An 18,743-nucleotide genomic window follows, 5' to 3' on the forward strand; every position below is an offset into this window, starting at 1 on the left:
CAAGCTAGCTAGCTAGCTCAAGCACAAGCTAGCTAGCTAGCTCAATCTCAAGCTAGCTAGCTCAAGCTCAAGCTAGCTAGCTCAAGCTCAAGCTAGCTAGAGCTAGCTAGCTCAAGCTCAAGCTCAAGCTAGCTAGCTCAAGCTCAAGCTCAAGCTAGCTAGCTAGCTCAAGCTCAAGCTAGCTAGCTAGCTCAAGCTCAAGCTCAAGCTAGCTAGCTCAAGCTCAAGCTCAAGCTAGCTAGCTAGCTCAAGCTCAAGCTAGCTAGCTAGCTCAAGCTCAAGCTAGCTAGCTAGCTCAAGCTCAAGCTAGCTAAGCTCAAGCTCAAGCTCAAGCTAGCTAGCTAGCTCAAGCTAGCTAGCTAGCTCAAGCTCAAGCTAGCTAGCTAGCTCAAGTTCAAGCTAGCTAGCTAGCTCAAGCTCAAGCTAGCTAGCTAGCTCAAGCTCAAGCTAGCTAGCTCAAGCTCAAGCTAGCTAGCTCAAGCTCAAGCTAGCTAGCTAGCTCAAGCTCAAGCTCAAGCTAGCTAGCTCAAGCTCAAGCTCAAGCTAGCTAGCTAGCTCAAGCTCAAGCTAGCTAGCTAGCTCAAGCTCAAGCTAGCTAGCTAGCTCAAGTTCAAGCTAGCTAGCTAGCTCAAGCTCAAGCTAGCTAGCTCAAGCTCAAGCTAGCTAGCTCAACTCAAGCTAGCTAGCTAGCTCAAGTTCAAGCTAGCTAGCTAGCTCAAGCTCAAGCTAGCTAGCTAGCTCAAGCTCAAGCTAGCTAGCTCAAGCTCAAGCTAGCTAGCTCAAGCTCAAGCTAGCTAGCTAGCTCAAGCTCAAGCTCAAGCTAGCTAGCTCAAGCTCAAGCTCAAGCTAGCTAGCTAGCTCAAGCTCAAGCTAGCTAGCTAGCTCAAGCTCAAGCTAGCTAGCTAGCTCAAGCTCAAGCTAGCTAGCTAGCTCAAGCTCAAGCTAGCTAGCTCAAGCTCAAGCTAGCTAGCTCAAGCTCAAGCCAGCTAGCTAAGCTCAAGCTCAAGCTAGCTAGCTAGCTCAAGCACAAGCTTGCTAGCTAGCTCAAGCTCAAGCTAGCTAGCTCAAGCTCAAGCTAGCTAGCTCAAGCTCAAGCTAGCTAGCTCAAGCTCAAGCTCAAGCTAGCTAGCTAGCTCAAGCACAAGCTTGCTAGCTAGCTCAAGCTCAAGCTAGCTAGCTCAAGCTCAAGCTAGCTAGCTCAAGCTCAAGCTAGCTAGCTAGCTCAAGCTCAAGCTCAAGCTAGCTAGCTCAAGCTCAAGCTCAAGCTAGCTAGCTGGCTCAAGCTCAAGCTAGCTAGCTAGCTCAAGCTCAAGCTAGCTAGCTAGCTCAAGCTCAGCTAGCTAGCTCAAGCTCAAGCTCAAGCTAGCTAGCTAGCTCAAGCTAGCTAGCTAGCTCAAGCTCAAGCTAGCTAGCTAAGCTCAAGCTCAAGCTAGCTAGCTAGCTCAAGCTCAAGCTAGCTAGCTAGCTCAAGCTCAAGCTAGCTAGCTCAAGCTCAAGCTAGCTAGCTCAAGCTCAAGCTAGCTAGCTAGCTCAAGCTCAAGCTCAAGCTAGCTAGCTCAAGCTCAAGCTCAAGCTAGCTAGCTAGCTCAAGCTCAAGCTAGCTAGCTAGCTCAAGCTCAAGCTAGCTAGCTAGCTCAAGTTCAAGCTAGCTAGCTAGCTCAAGCTCAAGCTAGCTAGCTCAAGCTCAAGCTAGCTAGCTCAAGCTCAAGCCAGCTAGCTCAAGCTCAAGCTCAAGCTAGCTAGCTAGCTCAAGCACAAGCTAGCTAGCTAGCTCAAGCTCAAGCTAGCTAGCTCAAGCTCAAGCTAGCTAGCTCAAGCTCAAGCTAGCTAGCTAGCTCAAGCTCAAGCTCAAGCTAGCTAGCTCAAGCTCAAGCTCAAGCTAGCTAGCTAGCTCAAGCTCAAGCTAGCTAGCTAGCTCAAGCTCAAGCTAGCTAGCTCAAGCTCAAGCTCAAGCTAGTTAGCTAGCTCAAGCTCAAGCTAGCTAGCTAGCTCAAGCTCAAGCTAGCTAGCTAGCTCAAGCTCAAGCTAGCTAGCTCAAGCTCAAGCTCAAGCTCAAGCTAGCTAGCTAGCTCAAGCTAGCTAGCTAGCTCAAGCTCAAGCTAGCTAGCTAGCTCAAGTTCAAGCTAGCTAGCTAGCTCAAGCTCAAGCTAGCTAGCTAGCTCAAGCTCAAGCTAGCTAGCTCAAGCTCAAGCTAGCTAGCTCAAGCTCAAGCTAGCTAGCTAGCTCAAGCTCAAGCTCAAGCTAGCTAGCTCAAGCTCAAGCTCAAGCTAGCTAGCTAGCTCAAGCTCAAGCTAGCTAGCTAGCTCAAGCTCAAGCTAGCTAGCTAGCTCAAGTTCAAGCTAGCTAGCTAGCTCAAGCTCAAGCTAGCTAGCTCAAGCTCAAGCTAGCTAGCTCAAACTCAAGCTAGCTAGCTAGCTCAAGTTCAAGCTAGCTAGCTAGCTCAAGCTCAAGCTAGCTAGCTAGCTCAAGCTCAAGCTAGCTAGCTCAAGCTCAAGCTAGCTAGCTCAAGCTCAAGCTAGCTAGCTAGCTCAAGCTCAAGCTCAAGCTAGCTAGCTCAAGCTCAAGCTCAAGCTAGCTAGCTAGCTCAAGCTCAAGCTAGCTAGCTAGCTCAAGCTCAAGCTAGCTAGCTAGCTCAAGTTCAAGCTAGCTAGCTAGCTCAAGCTCAAGCTAGCTAGCTCAAGCTCAAGCTAGCTAGCTCAAGCTCAAGCCAGCTAGCTCAAGCTCAAGCTCAAGCTAGCTAGCTAGCTCAAGCACAAGCTTGCTAGCTAGCTCAAGCTCAAGCTAGCTAGCTCAAGCTCAAGCTAGCTAGCTCAAGCTCAAGCTAGCTAGCTCAAGCTCAAGCTCAAGCTAGCTAGCTAGCTCAAGCACAAGCTTGCTAGCTAGCTCAAGCTCAAGCTAGCTAGCTCAAGCTCAAGCTAGCTAGCTCAAGCTCAAGCTAGCTAGCTAGCTCAAGCTCAAGCTCAAGCTAGCTAGCTCAAGCTCAAGCTCAAGCTAGCTAGCTAGCTCAAGCTCAAGCTAGCTAGCTAGCTCAAGCTCAAGCTAGCTAGCTAGCTCAAGCTCAAGCTAGCTAGCTCAAGCTCAAGCTCAAGCTAGCTAGCTAGCTCAAGCTAGCTAGCTAGCTCAAGCTCAAGCTAGCTAGCTAGCTCAAGTTCAAGCTAGCTAGCTAGCTCAAGCTCAAGCTAGCTAGCTAGCTCAAGCTCAAGCTATCTAGCTCAAGCTCAAGCTAGCTAGCTCAAGCTCAAGCTAGCTAGCTAGCTCAAGCTCAAGCTCAAGCTAGCTAGCTCAAGCTCAAGCTCAAGCTAGCTAGCTAGCTCAAGCTCAAGCTAGCTAGCTAGCTCAAGCTCAAGCTAGCTAGCTAGCTCAAGTTCAAGCTAGCTAGCTAGCTCAAGCTCAAGCTAGCTAGCTCAAGCTCAAGCTAGCTAGCTCAAGCTCAAGCCAGCTAGCTCAAGCTCAAGCTCAAGCTAGCTAGCTAGCTCAAGCTCAAGCTCAAGCTCAAGCTAGCTAGCTAGCTCAAGTTCAAGCTAGCTAGCTAGCTCAAGCTCAAGCTAGCTAGCTCAAGCTCAAGCTAGCTAGCTCAAGCTCAAGCCAGCTAGCTCAAGCTCAAGCTCAAGCTAGCTAGCTAGCTCAAGCTCAAGCTAGCTAGCTCAAGCTCAAGCTAGCTAGCTAGCTAGCTCAAGCTCAAGCTCAAGCTAGCTAGCTCAAGCTCAAGCTCAAGCTAGCTAGCTCAAGCTCAAGCTCAAGCTAGCTAGCTCAAGCTCAAGCTCAAGCTAGCTAGCTCAAGCCCAAGCTCAAGCTAGCTAGCTAGCTCAAGCTCAAGCTAGCTAGCTCAAGCTCAAGCTCAAGCTCAAGCTAGCTAGCTAGCTAGCTCAAGCTCAAGCTCAAGCTAGCTAGCTAGCTCAAGCTCAAGCTAGCTAGCTCAAGCTCAAGCTAGCTAGCTAGCTCAAGTTCAAGCTAGCTAGCTAGCTCAAGCTCAAGCTAGCTAGCTAGCTCAAGCTCAAGCTAGCTAGCTCAAGCTCAAGCTAGCTAGCTCAAGCTCAAGCTAGCTAGCTAGCTCAAGCTCAAGCTCAAGCTAGCTAGCTCAAGCTCAAGCTCAAGCTAGCTAGCTAGCTCAAGCTCAAGCTAGCTAGCTAGCTCAAGCTCAAGCTAGCTAGCTAGCTCAAGTTCAAGCTAGCTAGCTAGCTCAAGCTCAAGCTAGCTAGCTCAAGCTCAAGCTAGCTAGCTCAAACTCAAGCTAGCTAGCTAGCTCAAGTTCAAGCTAGCTAGCTAGCTCAAGCTCAAGCTAGCTAGCTAGCTCAAGCTCAAGCTAGCTAGCTCAAGCTCAAGCTAGCTAGCTCAAGCTCAAGCTAGCTAGCTAGCTCAAGCTCAAGCTCAAGCTAGCTAGCTCAAGCTCAAGCTCAAGCTAGCTAGCTAGCTCAAGCTCAAGCTAGCTAGCTAGCTCAAGCTCAAGCTAGCTAGCTAGCTCAAGTTCAAGCTAGCTAGCTAGGTCAAGCTCAAGCTAGCTAGCTCAAGCTCAAGCTAGCTAGCTCAAGCTCAAGCCAGCTAGCTCAAGCTCAAGCTCAAGCTAGCTAGCTAGCTCAAGCACAAGCTTGCTAGCTAGCTCAAGCTCAAGCTAGCTAGCTCAAGCTCAAGCTAGCTAGCTCAAGCTCAAGCTAGCTAGCTCAAGCTCAAGCTCAAGCTAGCTAGCTAGCTCAAGCACAAGCTTGCTAGCTAGCTCAAGCTCAAGCTAGCTAGCTCAAGCTCAAGCTAGCTAGCTCAAGCTCAAGCTAGCTAGCTAGCTCAAGCTCAAGCTCAAGCTAGCTAGCTCAAGCTCAAGCTCAAGCTAGCTAGCTAGCTCAAGCTCAAGCTAGCTAGCTAGCTCAAGCTCAAGCTAGCTAGCTAGCTCAAGCTCAAGCTAGCTAGCTCAAGCTCAAGCTCAAGCTAGCTAGCTAGCTCAAGCTAGCTAGCTAGCTCAAGCTCAAGCTAGCTAGCTAGCTCAAGTTCAAGCTAGCTAGCTAGCTCAAGCTCAAGCTAGCTAGCTAGCTCAAGCTCAAGCTAGCTAGCTCAAGCTCAAGCTAGCTAGCTCAAGCTCAAGCTAGCTAGCTAGCTCAAGCTCAAGCTCAAGCTAGCTAGCTCAAGCTCAAGCTCAAGCTAGCTAGCTAGCTCAAGCTCAAGCTAGCTAGCTAGCTCAAGCTCAAGCTAGCTAGCTAGCTCAAGTTCAAGCTAGCTAGCTAGCTCAAGCTCAAGCTAGCTAGCTCAAGCTCAAGCTAGCTAGCTCAAGCTCAAGCCAGCTAGCTCAAGCTCAAGCTCAAGCTAGCTAGCTAGCTCAAGCTCAAGCTCAAGCTAGCTAGCTAGCTCAAGTTCAAGCTAGCTAGCTAGCTCAAGCTCAAGCTAGCTAGCTCAAGCTCAAGCTAGCTAGCTCAAGCTCAAGCCAGCTAGCTCAAGCTCAATCTCAAGCTAGCTAGCTAGCTCAAGCTCAAGCTAGCTAGCTCAAGCTCAAGCTAGCTAGCTAGCTAGCTCAAGCTCAAGCTCAAGCTAGCTAGCTCAAGCTCAAGCTCAAGCTAGCTAGCTCAAGCTCAAGCTCAAGCTAGCTAGCTCAAGCTCAAGCTCAAGCTAGCTAGCTCAAGCTCAAGCTCAAGCTAGCTAGCTAGCTCAAGCTCAAGCTAGCTAGCTCAAGCTCAAGCTCAAGCTCAAGCTAGCTAGCTAGCTAGCTCAAGCTCAAGCTCAAGCTAGCTAGCTAGCTCAAGCTCAAGCTAGCTAGCTCAAGCTCAAGCCAGCTAGCTCAAGCTCAAGCTCAAGCTAGCTAGCTAGCTCAAGCTCAAGCTAGCTAGCTCAAGCTCAAGCCAGCTAGCTCAAGCTCAAGCTCAAGCTCAAGCTAGCTAGCTAGCTCAAGCTCAAGCTAGATAGCTAGCTCAAGCTAGCTAGCTAGCTCAAGCTCAAGCTCAAGCTAGCTAGCTAGCTAGCTCAAGCTCAAGCTAGCTAGCTCAAGCTCAAGCCAGCTAGCTCAAGCTCAAGCTCAAGCTAGCTAGCTAGCTCAAGCTCAAGCTAGCTAGCTCAAGCTCAAGCTCAAGCGAGCTAGCTAGCTCAAGCTCAAGCTAGCTAGCTAGCTCAAGCTCAAGCTAGCTAACTCAAGCTAACTCAGCTAGCTCAAGCTAACTCAAGCTAGCTAAAGCTAACTCAAGCTAACTCAAGCTAACTCAAGCTAACTCAAGCTAGCTAAAGCTAACTCAAGCTAACTCAAGCTAACCCGAGCTAACTCAAGCTAGCTCAAGCTAACCCAAGCTAGCTAAAGCTAACTCAAGCTAACTCAAGCTAATTCAAGCTAACTCAAGCTAACTCAAGCTAACTCAAGCTAGCTAAAGCTAACTCAAGCTAACTCAAGCTAACTCAAGCTAACCCGAGCTAACTCAAGCTAACTGAAGGTAGCTAAAGCTAGTTCAAGCTAACTCAAGCTAGCTAAAGCTAAGACAAGCTAACTCAAGCTAACTCAAGCTAACTCAAGCTAACTCAAGCTAACTCAAGCTAGTTCAAGCTAACTCAAGCTAACTCAAGCTAACTCAAGCTAGCTAAAGCTAACTCAAGCTAACTCAAGCTAACTCAAGCTAACCCGAGCTAACTCAAGCTAACTCAAGGTAGCTAAAGCTAGTTCAAGCTAACTCAAGCTAGCTAAAGCTAAGACAAGCTAACTCAAGCTAACTCAAGCTAACTCAAGCTAACTCAAGCTAACTCAAGCTAGTTCAAGCTAACTCAAGCTAGCTAAAGCTAACTCAAGCTAACTCAAGCTAACTCAAGCTAGCTCAAGCTAACTCAAGCTAGTTCAAGCTAACTCAAGCTAGCTAAAGCTAACTCAAGCTAACTCAAGCTAACTCAAGCTAACTCAAGCTAGCTAAAGCTAACTCAAGCTAACTCAAGCTAACCCGAGCTAACTCAAGCTAGCTCAAGCTAACCCAAGCTAGCTAAAGCTAACTCAAGCTAACTCAAGCTAATTCAAGCTAACTCAAGCTAACTCAAGCTAACTCAAGCTAACTCAAGCTAGCTAAAGCTAACTCAAGCTAACTCAAGCTAACTCAAGCTAACCCGAGCTAACTCAAGCTAACTCAAGGTAGCTAAAGCTAGTTCAAGCTAACTCAAGCTAGCTAAAGCTAAGACAAGCTAACTCAAGCTAACTCAAGCTAACTCAAGCTAACTCAAGCTAACTCAAGCTAACTCAAGCTAGCTAAAGCTAACTCAAGCTAACTCAAGCTAACTCAAGCTAACCCGAGCTAACTCAAGCTAACTCAAGGTAGCTAAAGCTAGTTCAAGCTAACTCAAGCTAGCTAAAGCTAAGACAAGCTAACTCAAGCTAACTCAAGCTAACTCAAGCTAACTCAAGCTAACTAAAGCTAGTTCAAGCTAACTCAAGCTAGCTAAAGCTAACTCAAGCTAACTCAAGCTAACTCAAGCTAGCTCAAGCTAACTCAAGCTAGTTCAAGCTAACTCAAGCTAGCTAAAGCTAACTCAAGCTAACTCAAGCTAACTCAAGCTAACTCAAGCTAGCTAAAGCTAACTCAAGCTAACTCAAGCTAACCCGAGCTAACTCAAGCTAGCTCAAGCTAACCCAAGCTAGCTAAAGCTAACTCAAGCTAACTCAAGCTAATTCAAGCTAACTCAAGCTAACTCAAGCTAACTCAAGCTAACTCAAGCTAGCTAAAGCTAACTCAAGCTAACTCAAGCTAACTCAAGCTAACCCGAGCTAACTCAAGCTAACTCAAGGTAGCTAAAGCTAGTTCAAGCTAACTCAAGCTAGCTAAAGCTAAGACAAGCTAACTCAAGCTAACTCAAGCTAACTCAAGCTAACTCAAGCTAACTCAAGCTAACTCAAGCTAGTTCAAGCTAACTCAAGCTAACTCAAGCTAACTCAAGCTAGCTAAAGCTAACTCAAGCTAACTCAAGCTAACTCAAGCTAACCCGAGCTAACTCAAGCTAACTCAAGGTAGCTAAAGCTAGTTCAAGCTAGCTCAAGCTAGCTAAAGCTAAGACAAGCTAACTCAAGCTAACTCAAGCTAACTCAAGCTAACTCAAGCTAGTTCAAGCTAACTCAAGCTAGCTAAAGCTAACTCAAGCTAACTCAAGCTAACTCAAGCTAGCTCAAGCTAACTCAAGCTAGTTCAAGCTAACTCAAGCTAGCTAAAGCTAACTCAAGCTAACTCAAGCTAACTCAAGCTAGCTCAAGCTAACTCAAGCTAACTCAAGCTAACTCAAGCTAACCCGAGCTAACTCAAGCTAACTCAAGGTAGCTAAAGCTAGTTCAAGCTAGCTCAAGCTAGCTAAAGCTAAGACAAGCTAACTCAAGCTAACTCAAGCTAACTCAAGCTAACTCAAGCTAGTTCAAGCTAACTCAAGCTAGCTAAAGCTAACTCAAGCTAACTCAAGCTAACTCAAGCTAGCTCAAGCTAACTCAAGCTAGTTCAAGCTAACTCAAGCTAGCTAAAGCTAACTCAAGCTAACTCAAGCTAACTCAAGCTAGCTCAAGCTAACTCAAGCTAGTTCAAGCTAACTCAAGCTAGCTAAAGCTAACTCAAGCTAACTCAAGCTAACTCAAGCTAACTCAAGCTAGCTAAAGCTAACTCAAGCTAACTCAAGCTAACCCGAGCTAACTCAAGCTAGCTCAAGCTAACCCAAGCTAGCTAAAGCTAACTCAAGCTAACTCAAGCTAATTCAAGCTAACTCAAGCTAACTCAAGCTAACTCAAGCTAACTCAAGCTAGCTAAAGCTAACTCAAGCTAACTCAAGCTAACTCAAGCTAACCCGAGCTAACTCAAGCTAACTCAAGGTAGCTAAAGCTAGTTCAAGCTAACTCAAGCTAGCTAAAGCTAAGACAAGCTAACTCAAGCTAACTCAAGCTAACTCAAGCTAACTCAAGCTAACTCAAGCTAGTTCAAGCTAACTCAAGCTAACTCAAGCTAACTCAAGCTAGCTAAAGCTAACTCAAGCTAACTCAAGCTAACTCAAGCTAACCCGAGCTAACTCAAGCTAACTCAAGGTAGCTAAAGCTAGTTCAAGCTAGCTCAAGCTAGCTAAAGCTAAGACAAGCTAACTCAAGCTAACTCAAGCTAACTCAAGCTAGTTCAAGCTAACTCAAGCTAGCTAAAGCTAACTCAAGCTAACTCAAGCTAACTCAAGCTAGCTCAAGCTAACTCAAGCTAGTTCAAGCTAACTCAAGCTAGCTAAAGCTAACTCAAGCTAACTCAAGCTAACTCAAGCTAACTCAAGCTAGCTAAAGCTAACTCAAGCTAACTCAAGCTAACCCGAGCTAACTCAAGCTAGCTCAAGCTAACCCAAGCTAGCTAAAGCTAACTCAAGCTAACTCAAGCTAATTCAAGCTAACTCAAGCTAACTCAAGCTAACTCAAGCTAACTCAAGCTAGCTAAAGCTAACTCAAGCTAACTCAAGCTAACTCAAGCTAACCCGAGCTAACTCAAGCTAACTCAAGGTAGCTAAAGCTAGTTCAAGCTAACTCAAGCTAGCTAAAGCTAAGACAAGCTAACTCAAGCTAACTCAAGCTAACTCAAGCTAACTCAAGCTAACTCAAGCTAACTCAAGCTAGCTAAAGCTAACTCAAGCTAACTCAAGCTAACTCAAGCTAACCCGAGCTAACTCAAGCTAACTCAAGGTAGCTAAAGCTAGTTCAAGCTAACTCAAGCTAGCTAAAGCTAAGACAAGCTAACTCAAGCTAACTCAAGCTAACTCAAGCTAACTCAAGCTAACTAAAGCTAGTTCAAGCTAACTCAAGCTAGCTAAAGCTAACTCAAGCTAACTCAAGCTAACTCAAGCTAGCTCAAGCTAACTCAAGCTAGTTCAAGCTAACTCAAGCTAGCTAAAGCTAACTCAAGCTAACTCAAGCTAACTCAAGCTAACTCAAGCTAGCTAAAGCTAACTCAAGCTAACTCAAGCTAACCCGAGCTAACTCAAGCTAGCTCAAGCTAACCCAAGCTAGCTAAAGCTAACTCAAGCTAACTCAAGCTAACTAAAGCTAGTTCAAGCTAACTCAAGCTAGCTAAAGCTAACTCAAGCTAACTCAAGCTAACTCAAGCTAGCTCAAGCTAACTCAAGCTAGTTCAAGCTAACTCAAGCTAGCTAAAGCTAACTCAAGCTAACTCAAGCTAACTCAAGCTAACTCAAGCTAGCTAAAGCTAACTCAAGCTAACTCAAGCTAACCCGAGCTAACTCAAGCTAGCTCAAGCTAACCCAAGCTAGCTAAAGCTAACTCAAGCTAACTCAAGCTAATTCAAGCTAACTCAAGCTAACTCAAGCTAACTCAAGCTAACTCAAGCTAGCTAAAGCTAACTCAAGCTAACTCAAGCTAACTCAAGCTAACCCGAGCTAACTCAAGCTAACTCAAGGTAGCTAAAGCTAGTTCAAGCTAACTCAAGCTAGCTAAAGCTAAGACAAGCTAACTCAAGCTAACTCAAGCTAACTCAAGCTAACTCAAGCTAACTCAAGCTAACTCAAGCTAGCTAAAGCTAACTCAAGCTAACTCAAGCTAACTCAAGCTAACCCGAGCTAACTCAAGCTAACTCAAGGTAGCTAAAGCTAGTTCAAGCTAACTCAAGCTAGCTAAAGCTAAGACAAGCTAACTCAAGCTAACTCAAGCTAACTCAAGCTAACTCAAGCTAACTAAAGCTAGTTCAAGCTAACTCAAGCTAGCTAAAGCTAACTCAAGCTAACTCAAGCTAACTCAAGCTAGCTCAAGCTAACTCAAGCTAGTTCAAGCTAACTCAAGCTAGCTAAAGCTAACTCAAGCTAACTCAAGCTAACTCAAGCTAACTCAAGCTAGCTAAAGCTAACTCAAGCTAACTCAAGCTAACCCGAGCTAACTCAAGCTAGCTCAAGCTAACCCAAGCTAGCTAAAGCTAACTCAAGCTAACTCAAGCTAATTCAAGCTAACTCAAGCTAACTCAAGCTAACTCAAGCTAACTCAAGCTAGCTAAAGCTAACTCAAGCTAACTCAAGCTAACTCAAGCTAACCCGAGCTAACTCAAGCTAACTCAAGGTAGCTAAAGCTAGTTCAAGCTAACTCAAGCTAGCTAAAGCTAAGACAAGCTAACTCAAGCTAACTCAAGCTAACTCAAGCTAACTCAAGCTAACTCAAGCTAACTCAAGCTAGTTCAAGCTAACTCAAGCTAACTCAAGCTAACTCAAGCTAGCTAAAGCTAACTCAAGCTAACTCAAGCTAACTCAAGCTAACCCGAGCTAACTCAAGCTAACTCAAGGTAGCTAAAGCTAGTTCAAGCTAGCTCAAGCTAGCTAAAGCTAAGACAAGCTAACTCAAGCTAACTCAAGCTAACTCAAGCTAACTCAAGCTAGTTCAAGCTAACTCAAGCTAGCTAAAGCTAACTCAAGCTAACTCAAGCTAACTCAAGCTAGCTCAAGCTAACTCAAGCTAGTTCAAGCTAACTCAAGCTAGCTAAAGCTAACTCAAGCTAACTCAAGCTAACTCAAGCTAGCTCAAGCTAACTCAAGCTAACTCAAGCTAACTCAAGCTAACCCGAGCTAACTCAAGCTAACTCAAGGTAGCTAAAGCTAGTTCAAGCTAGCTCAAGCTAGCTAAAGCTAAGACAAGCTAACTCAAGCTAACTCAAGCTAACTCAAGCTAACTCAAGCTAGTTCAAGCTAACTCAAGCTAGCTAAAGCTAACTCAAGCTAACTCAAGCTAACTCAAGCTAGCTCAAGCTAACTCAAGCTAGTTCAAGCTAACTCAAGCTAGCTAAAGCTAACTCAAGCTAACTCAAGCTAACTCAAGCTAGCTCAAGCTAACTCAAGCTAGTTCAAGCTAACTCAAGCTAGCTAAAGCTAACTCAAGCTAACTCAAGCTAACTCAAGCTAACTCAAGCTAGCTAAAGCTAACTCAAGCTAACTCAAGCTAACCCGAGCTAACTCAAGCTAGCTCAAGCTAACCCAAGCTAGCTAAAGCTAACTCAAGCTAACTCAAGCTAATTCAAGCTAACTCAAGCTAACTCAAGCTAACTCAAGCTAACTCAAGCTAGCTAAAGCTAACTCAAGCTAACTCAAGCTAACTCAAGCTAACCCGAGCTAACTCAAGCTAACTCAAGGTAGCTAAAGCTAGTTCAAGCTAACTCAAGCTAGCTAAAGCTAAGACAAGCTAACTCAAGCTAACTCAAGCTAACTCAAGCTAACTCAAGCTAACTCAAGCTAGTTCAAGCTAACTCAAGCTAACTCAAGCTAACTCAAGCTAGCTAAAGCTAACTCAAGCTAACTCAAGCTAACTCAAGCTAACCCGAGCTAACTCAAGCTAACTCAAGGTAGCTAAAGCTAGTTCAAGCTAGCTCAAGCTAGCTAAAGCTAAGACAAGCTAACTCAAGCTAACTCAAGCTAACTCAAGCTAGTTCAAGCTAACTCAAGCTAGCTAAAGCTAACTCAAGCTAACTCAAGCTAACTCAAGCTAGCTCAAGCTAACTCAAGCTAGTTCAAGCTAACTCAAGCTAGCTAAAGCTAACTCAAGCTAACTCAAGCTAACTCAAGCTAACTCAAGCTAGCTAAAGCTAACTCAAGCTAACTCAAGCTAACCCGAGCTAACTCAAGCTAGCTCAAGCTAACCCAAGCTAGCTAAAGCTAACTCAAGCTAACTCAAGCTAATTCAAGCTAACTCAAGCTAACTCAAGCTAACTCAAGCTAACTCAAGCTAGCTAAAGCTAACTCAAGCTAACTCAAGCTAACTCAAGCTAACCCGAGCTAACTCAAGCTAACTCAAGGTAGCTAAAGCTAGTTCAAGCTAACTCAAGCTAGCTAAAGCTAAGACAAGCTAACTCAAGCTAACTCAAGCTAACTCAAGCTAACTCAAGCTAACTCAAGCTAACTCAAGCTAGTTCAAGCTAACTCAAGCTAACTCAAGCTAACTCAAGCTAGCTAAAGCTAACTCAAGCTAACTCAAGCTAACTCAAGCTAACCCGAGCTAACTCAAGCTAACTCAAGGTAGCTAAAGCTAGTTCAAGCTAACTCAAGCTAGCTAAAGCTAAGACAAGCTAACTCAAGCTAACTCAAGCTAACTCAAGCTAACTCAAGCTAACTAAAGCTAGTTCAAGCTAACTCAAGCTAGCTAAAGCTAACTCAAGCTAACTCAAGCTAACTCAAGCTAGCTCAAGCTAACTCAAGCTAGTTCAAGCTAACTCAAGCTAGCTAAAGCTAACTCAAGCTAACTCAAGCTAACTCAAGCTAACTCAAGCTAGCTAAAGCTAACTCAAGCTAACTCAAGCTAACCCGAGCTAACTCAAGCTAGCTCAAGCTAACCCAAGCTAGCTAAAGCTAACTCAAGCTAACTCAAGCTAATTCAAGCTAACTCAAGCTAACTCAAGCTAACTCAAGCTAACTCAAGCTAGCTAAAGCTAACTCAAGCTAACTCAAGCTAACTCAAGCTAACCCGAGCTAACTCAAGCTAACTCAAGGTAGCTAAAGCTAGTTCAAGCTAACTCAAGCTAGCTAAAGCTAAGACAAGCTAACTCAAGCTAACTCAAGCTAACTCAAGCTAACTCAAGCTAACTCAAGCTAGTTCAAGCTAACTTAATGAAGTTAACCCAAGCTAACTTGGGTTAATGAAGTCAAACTCAAGCTAACCCGAGCTAACTCAAGCTAACTCAAGCTAATTCAAGCTAACTCAAGCTAACTCAAGCTAATTCAAGCTAACTCAAGCTAATTCAAGCTAACTCAAGCTAGCTCAAGCTAACTCAAGCTAACCCAAGCTAACTTAAGCTAGCTTAAGCTAATTAAAGCTAATTAAAGCTAACTCAAGCTAACCCAAGCTAACTTAAGCTAGCTCTAGCTGGCTGCCACTGTTAGGCCATTTGGGAGCGCTTTTCTCGCACTCTGATTGGCTGCCACTGTTAGGCCATTTGGGAGCGCTTTTCTCGCACTCTGATTGGCTGCCACTGTTAGGCCATTTGGGAGCGCTTTTCTCGCACTCTGATTGGCTGCCACTGTTAGGCCATTTGGGAGCGCTTTTCTCGCACTCTGATTGGCTGCCACTGTTAGGCCATTTGGGAGCGCTTTTCTCGCACTCTGATTGGCTGCCACTGTTAGGCCATTTGGGAGCGCTTTTCTCGCACTCTGATTGGCTGCCACTGTTAGGCCATTTGGGAGCGCTTTTCTCGCACTCTGATTGGCTGCCACTGTTAGGCCATTTGGGAGCGCTTTTCTCGCACTCTGATTGGCTGCCACTGTTAGGCCATTTGGGAGCGCTTTTCTCGCACTCTGATTGGCTGCCACTGTTAGGCCATTTGGGAGCGCTTTTCTCGCACTCTGATTGGCTGCCACTGTTAGGCCATTTGGGAGCGCTTTTCTCGCACTCTGATTGGCTGCCACTGTTAGGCCATTTGGGAGCGCTTTTCTCGCACTCTGATTGGCTGCCACTGTTAGGCCATTTGGGAGCGCTTTTCTCGCACTCTGATTGGCTGCCACTGTTAGGCCATTTGGGAGCGCTTTTCTCGCACTCTGATTGGCTGCCACTGTTAGGCCATTTGGGAGCGCTTTTCTCGCACTCTGATTGGCTGCCACTGTTAGGCCATTTGGGAGCGCTTTTCTCGCACTCTGATTGGCTGCCACTGTTAGGCCATTTGGGAGCGCTTTTCTCGCACTCTGATTGGCTGCCACTGTTAGGCCATTTGGGAGCGCTTTTCTCGCACTCTGATTGGCTGCCACTGTTAGGCCATTTGGGAGCGCTTTTCTCGCACTCTGATTGGCTGCCACTGTTAGGCCATTTGGGAGCGCTTTTCTCGCACTCTGATTGGCTGCCACTGTTAGGCCATTTGGGAGCGCTTTTCTCGCACTCTGATTGGCTGCCACTGTTAGGCCATTTGGGAGCGCTTTTCTCGCACTCTGATTGGCTGCCAGTGTTAGGCCATTTGGGAGCGCTTTTCTCGCACTCTGATTGGCTGCCAGTGTTAGGCCATTTGGGAGCGCTTTTCTCGCACTCTGATTGGCTGCCAGTGTTAGGCCATTTGGGAGCGCATAGATGACGAGGCAACACTTTCAGACAGCAAAGCGATGCTTCAGCTTACTTCAGCTAATTTAGAACACAACCGAACATTTGTAGCAAGACACCGCACAACCTTGGCTGCTTGGTTGCCTGAGCACAAGTTCAAGTTCTTTCCCAGTGCCGTAACACGACACTGGAATTTTCACCAAATGTCAACCACCGTTTGCCGTACACTCCGAATTATGTTACGGTGCTTATTGGCTAGAGAAGAACTCAAAAGTATGAGTTGATTGCAAGGCAGTAGACATGGTTTCGCACAGCATAGATCAACATAGAATAAAACTCTCTGCAGAATTTTGATCTTCCTTCTTCCTAACTCAAATGAGTAGCGAGGTCCATATCATGCACCACCGAGAGACTATCTTCTAGTCTATCTATACCACCAGCCCGAAGGCTAGCAATATAATAAGAGCAAAACCGTCCGTGGTTGCGGGACACCGAATCGGCGCCCTCACCACACAAAGTAGTGCAATTCATAAAAATTACACTGTTCACTTTCATTTCGCGTGTGCGCTTTCAATGAGCGACAACACTTGCAAGCAACTCACACTCCTTGGTCCGTGTTTCAAGACGGGCTGTAGAGAGCATTGAATAGGAAGTTGAGGTCAGACAGGCAATCAAGATCAATTTATCTCATTTTGTTTAGAATCAACAAGAAGAATTCCGAGGAAAACTTCTGCTCGATTCATTAACAAGATTTGCCAAAAGACGACAACTACACTACTCGGTAGCCGAGAATATAATATCAAGGCATTGAGTATGGTAACGCTCACTCCAGTTCCCCTTCAACAGTTTCACGTACTTTTCACTCTCTCTTCAGAGTGCTTTTCAACTTTCCCTCACGGTACTTGTTTACTATCGGTCTCGCTTTATAATTAGCTTTTGGAGAGACATATCTCCAGCTTCGAGTTGCACTTTCAAACAACTCTACTCATAGGAATGAGCCATTATGACTGGTATCGAAAATGACCTTTACAGGATTTTCACCTTCTTTGATGCTACTTTCCAGTAGACATCAGGACAAATTCACCAGTCTAGCATCAAACCATACCGGACACCGAGAAATGTTGCCATTTCTCTTCCCGATGAGCTTTTCCCTGTTCATTCGCCATTACTAAGGGATTCTCAGTTGATTTCTTTTCCTCCCCTTACTGATATGCTTAAGTTAAGGGGGTTCTCTCGCCCAATTCAGGTTATGTAGTTGATTGTCTCTTAATTGGTTCACTGACCAATATGAGACAGAAACCGATTCAGCAGTTTTGTTCGCTACTACTATCAAACACAGGTCGAAGTTTCCATTCAGTCATTAATTCCAACTTTCAAATGTTGTTGTTTCAGCTTTCGCTTACTAGAAGCAACATAATACTCGCTGCAATACAGACCTCGGGAAACCCTCACCGTGAATAAGGTTCACTCACATATTTCACTACATTTTGCGTGGGATTGGAGATGAGGCTACTCGTTCTTGCTCAGTACTAGGCTGAAAATTAACGAAACTTCGTTACAAACGTTCACATGTTGATGTTTCCGCTTTCGCGTACTCGAAACAACATAATACTAGTCTTTGTAATTTAGTTTCATAATTTCAACTGTTCTCATGCAGAATTTTTGCTCATTCTTATCCCAAATTTTGACCTGGCTACTAGTTACACTCCTTGTACTTATTGCAAAATGACCACAAATTTCAACAGCTTTCACATGTTGCTGTTTCGGCTTTCGCTTACTACAGTCAACATAATACTCGTTGCAAAATAAGTGCTCGGCATCTGCAATTTTCCAAAGACGAAGTTTCGCCAGTTCAATTTTCGCTCGCCAATTATGGCTACTAATTCACACGGTACTGAGCTCAACAACATTAAATTTGTTCAGCAAGACTTTCACATGTTGATGTTTTGGCTTTCGCCTACTAGAAGCAACATAATACTCGTCTTGTTAGCTCATTCAATGAGAATAGCTTTTCCCGTTGAGAATTTTTGCCTTCAATTGGCGTTGTAGTGAGTTTGGCTACTCAGATCACCAAATACTTGTGACAATTCGAACCAGAAATGTTTTCAATTTTCACATGCTGATGTTTCGGATTCAACCTACTAGAAGCAGCATAATACTTGTATTCAACAATTTCTGTATCAAATCCCAGTTTTCTCTGGTGCATCTTTGCCAAACTATTCCAAACTGCCTGAGTCTGAATACCAATTACAGGTACTAGTAAATGCACGTTACTAAGGACTATATAGTTCTAGGTTACTGTACACAACGACGTTCACATGTTGATGTTTCAGCTGCCGCTTACTAGAAACAACATAATACTTATCGTGCATACCTTTCCATAACTTGTCCTTTTCAGATGCATTAGTTTCCCTTTGTCTTGGCTTCTACAGTCAGACTGGCTACTAGTAACAGCACAGTACTAATCACATATCGTTCTACAGTTTGCAGACAACTTTCACATGTTGATGTTTCAGCTTTCGCCTACTAGAAACAACATAATACTCGCTGTATACATTTGTAGTTCTCTATGTAACTTTCATGTGAAGAAGTTTCGCCAGTCTTTTTGACTGTCTCAAATCTGAGTCATGCTTAGGCTACTAGTTGCTTCATAGTACTTATCGCCTCGAGATCATTGAACAAAACTTGATTTTCACATGTTGCTGTTTCAGCTTCCGCTTACTAGAAACAACATAATACTAGTCTCATTAAGTTCCGTCTCTTTGCAATTTTCTTATGAAGAAAATTCGCCATCACAATGACTCCAGCAGTTCTTGATCAAGGAATGCAATCATTGATCAGAATGCTATTATTTGAATCGGTTCTGCTTTAAGTGTTCCAATTTTATTGGAAGCACCAACAATAGAACATCAATGTGTTCAATCGAGAGTTATATAACCCTGAATCGGACGCAGTCAACAGCCGAAGCCGAGACCGCCTTTTGCGTTAGAGAGGTCGGTAAACAAATCTTGCGATTCATACCGAATTAACACATATAGCTGTGCTCCTCTTCGTAAAGCGAGCCAAGTGATCCCCTGTTGAAGGATGTATTTGGACCAATCTAGTAGCATTTGGTTTCCAACAAGCTCTCCCAAGTTAGCTTACTTATTGGGCTTTTCAACCAATTCGGTTGGCTACAAGCATCATCAAAGTACTAGCCACAGTTTGATCGCAAAATTCTACGACTTTCACATGTTGATGTTTCGGCTTGCGCTTAGCCTACTATAAGCAACATAATACTAGTCATATCATAGAGCGTGATCAGCTTGTGACGTTCTCATGATGAAGTTTCACCAACAGTGTCTCACTTCGAGCTTAAATCCAGCTACTAGTAACTACACAGTACTGACTGCAACGATAACTTTTATCTATACCTTTCACATGCTGCGCTTTCGGCCAGGGCCTACTAACGTCAACATAATACTCGATATAAACTTTTGTTCATGATGCAGCTTCCCCATGCAGAAGTTTCGCCTTCAAATGCTCTCTTGGCCATATGACGTAAGAAAAGGTTACTAGTAACATCACAGTACTAGCCACAGTTTGATTGCAAAATTCTACGACTTTCACATGTTGATGTTTCGGTCTCGCTGCCACTGTTAGGCCATTTGGGAGCGCTTTTCTCGCACTCTGATTGGCTGCCACTGTTAGGCCATTTGGGAGCGCTTTTCTCGCACTCTGATTGGCTGCCACTGTTAGGCCATTTGGGAGCGCTTTTCTCGCACTCTGATTGGCTGCCACTGTTAGGCCATTT

At 44.8% G+C, this 18,743-nt stretch overlaps 1 pseudogene; it reads right to left on the bottom strand.

The window, feature by feature from the left end:
• Nucleotides 1-17,884: 17,884 nt before the first annotated feature.
• On the bottom strand, nucleotides 17,885-18,036 carry LOC142355620 (5.8S ribosomal RNA; annotated as a pseudogene).
• Nucleotides 18,037-18,743: the final 707 nt, after the last annotated feature.

This window comes from Convolutriloba macropyga, unplaced genomic scaffold (assembly GCF_964194025.1).
Source record: "Convolutriloba macropyga unplaced genomic scaffold, txConMacr16.3 SCAFFOLD_1561, whole genome shotgun sequence".
NCBI classification, from domain to species: Eukaryota; Metazoa; Xenacoelomorpha; order Acoela; family Convolutidae; genus Convolutriloba; species Convolutriloba macropyga.